General features: G+C 30.7%; 2 non-coding genes across 2 annotated transcripts; both read right to left on the bottom strand.

Moving 5' to 3' along the window:
* Positions 1-370: 370 nt before the first annotated feature.
* Positions 371-549, bottom strand: LOC128923671 (5.8S ribosomal RNA). Its single transcript, XR_008472409.1, has one exon. It is a non-coding gene; the product is annotated as a 5.8S ribosomal RNA (ribosomal RNA).
* A 505-nt stretch (positions 550-1,054) lies between these two features.
* On the bottom strand, positions 1,055-3,044 carry LOC128923699 (small subunit ribosomal RNA). Its single transcript, XR_008472437.1, has one exon. It is a non-coding gene; the product is annotated as a small subunit ribosomal RNA (ribosomal RNA).
* Positions 3,045-7,500: the final 4,456 nt, after the last annotated feature.

The raw sequence follows: 7,500 nt of genomic DNA, 5'->3' as shown, positions 1-7,500 counted from the left end.
AATTTTCTTAATAATAAATATTCAATCTTTTCATCCCGTACTACTTACTTCATTATAACAACAATATTATTTTCTTGGTTTTTTACATTTAAGGCAATCCTAGAATAAAATAATATTTTATGCTAGACGTTCCTCTAAATGTATATATTATTTGAAATAATAATATTGAAATTTTATTGTTTTTGGGAATACTAAGATTCTTATTTATTATAAAATTTCGTTCAAATATGAGGTGTTCAAGAATATATTTTCTATATTTCTTTTTATGCTATTAATATTATGGATTGAAAAATACAATCCAGTAATATACCATGTGCTTAAATTCTTTTAATTGACTAAAAGAATAAGCAACTAATTTAGCATAGTCTTACAACCCTCAACCATATGTAGTCCAAGCAGCACTTTAAAATTAATTAAAGTACATAACAGCATGGACTGCAATATGCGTTCAAAATGTCGATGTTCATGTGTCCTGCAGTTCACACGATGACGCACAGTTAGCTGCGTTCTTCATCGACCCATGAGCCGAGTGATCCACCGCTTAGAGTGATAATTTTTTGTTTATTTTAATTTAACGTCAAGAGTTTTTAATTTATTGAAAGAATAACATTTCGTTTTCGTATATAATATATAAATTATTTTAAAACATCTTTCAATAAATTGTAATTTTCAACCCAAACATTTACAAGTTGCGCATGTCTTAGTCCAACAAAAACAGTAATTCCTTTTTTATTACATTTTATTTAATTTCTATATATTTTTAAGGAATTACACGTTAATGAGAACAAATTAACTTATCATTTATATTATTTTTATAAATAATAAGTACAACTATATATGTTTAAAGGTTTGTTGCGTTCAAATACAATGTATGCGATATAATTTTCATTATACTACAATACAAGGAGTAAAAAAAAAAAGAAAAAAAAGAAAAACATTCAAATAAATGAATGAAAAGAAAAAAAAGAAAATAATTTTTCTTTTTTATTCTTTTTTTGTTTGTTTGTTTGTTTGTTTGTTTTTTTTTTTATAATATTTACGGATAGGAACACAATAATGATCCTTCCGCAGGTTCACCTACGGAAACCTTGTTACGACTTTTACTTCCTCTAAATAATCAAGTTCGGTCAACTTTTGCGAAACAACCGTGAAACACAAGGCGTCACAGTGATCACGTCCGGAGACCTCACTAAATAATTCAATCGGTAGTAGCGACGGGCGGTGTGTACAAAGGGCAGGGACGTAATCAATGCGAGTTAATGACTCACACTTACTGGGAATTCCAAGTTCATGTGAACAGTTTCAGTTCACAATCCCAAGCATGAAAGTGGTTCAGCGGTTTACCCGGACCTCTCGGTCTAGGAAATACACGTTGATACTTTCATTGTAGCGCGCGTGCAGCCCAGGACATCTAAGGGCATCACAGACCTGTTATTGCTCAATCTCGTTACTGCTAGACGCAATTTGTCCATTTAAGAAGCTAGTGTCCTTATAATGGGACAAACCAACAGGTACGGCTCCACTTATATAAACACATTCAAACACTTGCACATTCAAGATGAACTCATGAATGAAGGCTATATAAGCTTCAACACCATAATCCTGAAAGCATCTATTTAATATATTTGAGTCTCGTTCGTTATCGGAATTAACCAGACAAATCACTCCACGAACTAAGAACGGCCATGCACCACCACCCATAGATTCGAGAAAGAGCTATCAATCTGTCTTACACGCTTATGTTCGGACCTGGTAAGTTTTCCCGTGTTGAGTCAAATTAAGCCGCAGGCTCCACTCCTGGTGGTGCCCTTCCGTCAATTCCTTTAAGTTTCAGCTTTGCAACCATACTTCCCCCGGAGCCCAAAAGCTTTGGTTTCCCGGGAAGCGACTGAGAGAGCCATAGTAGTAGCTACACCCAATTGCTAGCTGGCATCGTTTATGGTTAGAACTAGGGCGGTATCTGATCGCCTTCGAACCTCTAACTTTCGTTCTTGATTAATGAAAACATCTTTGGCAAATGCTTTCGCTTAAGTTAGTCTTACGACGGTCCAAGAATTTCACCTCTCGCGTCGTAATACTAATGCCCCCAAACTGCTTCTATTAATCATTACCTCTTGATCTAAAAACCAATGAAAGTAGAACAGAGGTCTTATTTCATTATTCCATGCACAAAATATTCAGGCATTTGGAGCCTGCTTTAAGCACTCTAATTTGTTCAAAGTAATTGTACCGGCCCACAACAACACTCGATGAAGAGCACTGAAGCAGGTTTAAATAGGAGGAATATATAAAAAATACATTGTATTAATTACATATAAGAACTCCACCGGTAATACGCTTGCATACATAAGGTAATGTACATACCACAATTATAGCTGTACTACCCGTATGAAGCACAAATTCAACTACGAACGTTTTAACCGCAACAACTTTAATATACGCTATTGGAGCTGGAATTACCGCGGCTGCTGGCACCAGACTTGCCCTCCAATAGGTCCTTGTTAAAGGATTTAAAGTGTACTCATTCCAATTACAGGGCCTCGGATATGAGTCCTGTATTGTTATTTTTCGTCACTACCTCCCCGAACTGGGAGTGGGTAATTTACGCGCCTGCTGCCTTCCTTAGATGTGGTAGCCGTTTCTCAGGCTCCCTCTCCGGAATCGAACCCTGATTCCCCGTTACCCGTTGCAACCATGGTAGTCCTAGATACTACCATCAAAAGTTGATAGGGCAGACATTTGAAAGATCTGTCGTCGGTACGAGACCATACGATCTGCAAGTTATCTAGAGTTCAACCAATATAACGATCTTACGATCGCTTGGTTTTAGCCTAATAAAAGCACACGTTCCAAAAGGTCCGTGTTTATTTTGCATGTATTAGCTCTAGAATTACCACAGTTATCCAAGTAACTGTTAACGATCTATGGAACCATAACTGATATAATGAGCCTTTTGCGGTTTCACTTTTAATTTGTTTGTACTTAGACATGCATGGCTTAATCTTTGAGACAAGCATATAACTACTGGCAGGATCAACCAGAATAATATTTTTTATTCATTTATATAATATTTTTTATACTATATAAATTTTTATAATGATATTTTCAATATTTGAAAATTAAGTACACGACATATACACAATGCAAAGGAGAACGAAATCGCGACAATAAATAATTATGAAATTTCTTCTACTATGGTCGGATTAAATAATTTACTTCATGTCATTTAAATTTCATATTATTGTATTATTTATTGCGGTCTTATTCGGACTTTGAGACTGTGTATCTTATCGTGAGAAAGAATTTTCGTTCTCTATACATATATAATATAATTATTAATGTAAGGACGATGTTTCTTCTTGTATTTGTTAAACTTTCAAATAATATCATTTTTTATACATTTTACTTTATTTCAATGCATATAGTGTATATATCTTTTTTTAAGAGTATATACGTTTTTCTTTTGATTTGAAATTAATAATTTCAATTCAATTATTTTTCATTTTATTTCATATATGATATGAAAGTATTCGAGCGTAATAATATAAATATTTAACTTTATTGAATTTTATTCTTTACCCACATATATTTTATGTGAATAGAAGAACAAACCCCAAAAAAAGTTAAATTAAAAAAAAAAACGACTACATTATGTTAGGTATAGAAGAATAATCTCAATTAATAACATTTCATTATTAACAAAATTATTTCTATTTAAACCAACTGTAGCAAACCAGGAATAAATTTTTTTGCTCTCATTTATATATTACACTTAAATACTTTTATAAATATATGAAAATAATTTTCATATAAGTACTAAGTATGCAATTTCATACAAGTATTAAAATTTTCATACAAGTACTAATGTTGAAGTTTCATACAACATATATGTTTTCTGCCACGTACACCTCACCAACCGGAAATCGTATGGAGAAAATCTTTTTAACCATATAAAAGTTTTAAATTCATATATATACAAGTAATTTATATCATTTTCTATGAGCATTATGCTTATAAGAAATATTACAACATCAAAAATAGCTTAACATTTATTTTTTTTTTTAAATTTTTTGTACTTATATGAAAATTATTTAGTTGTATGAATTCATACACTTAGTACTTATATGAAAATTATTTACTTGTATGAATTCATAAACTTAGTATCTATATGAAAATTATTTAGTATTTATATGAAAATTATTTACTTGTATGAATTCATAAACTTAGTATCTATATGAAAATTATTTAGTATTTATATGAAAATTTTTAACTTGTATGAATTCATTAACTTAGTATCTATATGAAAATTATTTAGTATTTATATGAAAATTTTTAACTTGTATGAATTCATTAACTTAGTATCTATATGAAAATTATTTAGTATTTATATGAAAATTTTTAACTTGTATGAATTCATTAACTTAGTATCTATATGAAAATTATTTAGTATTTATATGAAAATTTTTAACTTGTATGAATTCATTAACTTAGTATCTATATGAAAATTATTTAGTATTTATATGAAAATTATTTACTTGTATGAATTCATAAACTTAGTATCTATATGAAAATTATTTAGTATTTATATGAAAATTTTTAACTTGTATGAATTCATAAACTTAGTATCTATATGAAAATTATTTAGTATTTATATGAAAATTTTTAACTTGTATGAATTCATTAACTTAGTATCTATATGAAAATTATTTAGTATTTATATGAAAATTTTTAACTTGTATGAATTCATTAACTTAGTATCTATATGAAAATTATTTAGTATTTATATGAAAATTTTTAACTTGTATGAATTCATTAACTTAGTATCTATATGAAAATTATTTAGTATTTATATGAAAATTTTTAACTTGTATGAATTCATTAACTTAGTATCTATATGAAAATTATTTAGTATTTATATGAAAATTATTTACTTGTATGAATTCATAAACTTAGTATCTATATGAAAATTATTTAGTATTTATATGAAAATTTTTAACTTGTATGAATTCATTAACTTAGTATCTATATGAAAATTATTTAGTATTTATATGAAAATTTTTAACTTGTATGAATTCATTAACTTAGTATTTATATGAAAATTATTTAGTATTTATATGAAAATTTTTAACTTGTTTGAATTCATTAACTTAGTATCTATATGAAAATTATTTAGTATTTATATGAAAATTATTTACTTGTATGAATTCATAAACTTAGTATCTATATGAAAATTATTTAGTATTTATATGAAATTTTTTTACTTGTATGAACGTGGTTTCGGCGTTTTGGCTCTTTATATGTGGTTTCGGCTCTTCGCAAATAGGGACAGTAGGAATCTCCTGAATTCCTTTTTGCGCGTCACTAATAAGATGACGATGCATTTGGCTACGTAAATAAAATCATTTTTATGCCCGCCGTTTAACCAAATTTAGTTTTTTTTATATGCAAATATACGTGGTTTCGGCGTTTTGGCTCTTTATATGGGGTTTCGGCTCTTCGCAAATAGGGACAGTAGGAATCTCCTGAATTCCTTTTTGCGCGTCACTAATAAGATGACGATGCATTTGGCTACGTAAATAAAATCATTTTTATGTCCGCCGTTTAACCAAACTTAGTTTTTTTTATATGCAAATATACGTTTTTTCGGCCTTTTGGCTCTTTATATGTGGTTTCGGCTCTTCGCAAATAGGGACAGTAGGAATCTACTGAATTCCTTCATGCGCGTCACTAATAAGATGACGATGCATTTGGCTACGTAAATAAAATCATTTTTATGCCCGCCGTTTAACCAAATTTAGTTTTTTTTATATGCAAATATACGTTTTTTCGGCCTTTTGGCTCTTTATATGTGGTTTCGGCTCTTCGCAAATAGGGACAGTAGGAATCTCCTGAATTCCTTTTTGCGCGTCACTAATAAGATGACGATGCATTTGGCTACGTAAATAAAATCATTTTTATGCCCGCCGTTTAACCAAATTTAGTTTTTTTTATATGCAAATATACGTTTTTTCGGCCTTTTGGCTCTTTATATGTGGTTTCGGCTCTTCGCAAATAGGGACAGAGGAATCTCCTGAATTCCTTTTTGCGCGTCACTAATAAGATGACGATGCATTTGGCTACGTAAATAAAATCATTTTTATGCCCGCCGTTTAACCAAATTTAGTTTTTTTTATATGCAAATATACGTTTTTTCGGCCTTTTGGCTCTTTATATGTGGTTTCGGCTCTTCGCAAATAGGGACAGTAGGAATCTCCTGAATTCCTTTTTGCGCGTCACTAATAAGATGACGATGCATTTGGCTACGTAAATAAAATCATTTTTATGCCCGCCGTTTAACCAAATTTAGTTTTTTTTATATGCAAATATACGTTTTTTCGGCCTTTTGGCTCTTTATATGTGGTTTCGGCTCTTCGCAAATAGGGACAGTAGGAATCTCCTGAATTCCTTCATGCGCGTCACTAATAAGATGACGATGCATTTGGCTACGTAAATAAAATCATTTTTATGCCCGCCGTTTAACCAAATTTAGTTTTTTTTATATGCAAATATACGTTTTTTCGGCCTTTTGGCTCTTTATATGTGGTTTCGGCTCTTCGCAAATAGGGACAGTAGGAATCTCCTGAATTCCTTCATGCGCGTCACTAATAAGATGACGATGCATTTGGCTACGTAAATAAAATCATTTTTATGCCCGCCGTTTAACCAAATTTAGTTTTTTTTATATGCAAATATACGTTTTTTCGGCCTTTTGGCTCTTTATATGTGGTTTCGGCTCTTCGCAAATAGGGACAGTAGGAATCTCCTGAATTCCTTTTTGCGCGTCACTAATAAGATGACGATGCATTTGGCTACGTAAATAAAATCATTTTTATGCCCGCCGTTTAACCAAATTTAGTTTTTTTTATATGCAAATATACGTGGTTTCGGCGTTTTGGCTCTTTATATGGGGTTTCGGCTCTTCGCAAATAGGGACAGTAGGAATCTCCTGAATTCCTTTTTGCGCGTCACTAATAAGATGACGATGCATTTGGCTACGTAAATAAAATCATTTTTATGTCCGCCGTTTAACCAAACTTAGTTTTTTTTATATGCAAATATACGTTTTTTCGGCCTTTTGGCTCTTTATATGTGGTTTCGGCTCTTCGCAAATAGGGACAGAGGAATCTACTGAATTCCTTCATGCGCGTCACTAATAAGATGACGATGCATTTGGCTACGTAAATATAATCATTTTTATATCCGCCGTTTAACCAAACATAGTTTTTATGTTATACAATGTACCATTATATTAATTTTTGTATATTTCAATTGCTTTTCAGTATATTGTAAAAGTCGTTTGATAACTTTGCGTTCAAAGCTGTATCTTTATGTTAAGGTTCTCTCTAACAACTATTCAATATACCATTATATATTAATTTTTGTATATTTCAATTGTTTTTCAGTATATTGTAATAGTCGTTTGATAACAATCTATAACACTACCTTATGTTCTCAATGAAT

Source organism: Zeugodacus cucurbitae, unplaced genomic scaffold (genome assembly GCF_028554725.1).
Source record: "Zeugodacus cucurbitae isolate PBARC_wt_2022May unplaced genomic scaffold, idZeuCucr1.2 ctg00000024.1, whole genome shotgun sequence".
NCBI classification, from domain to species: Eukaryota; Metazoa; Arthropoda; class Insecta; order Diptera; family Tephritidae; genus Zeugodacus; species Zeugodacus cucurbitae.
This window is presented reverse-complemented; position numbering and strand designations above follow the sequence as displayed.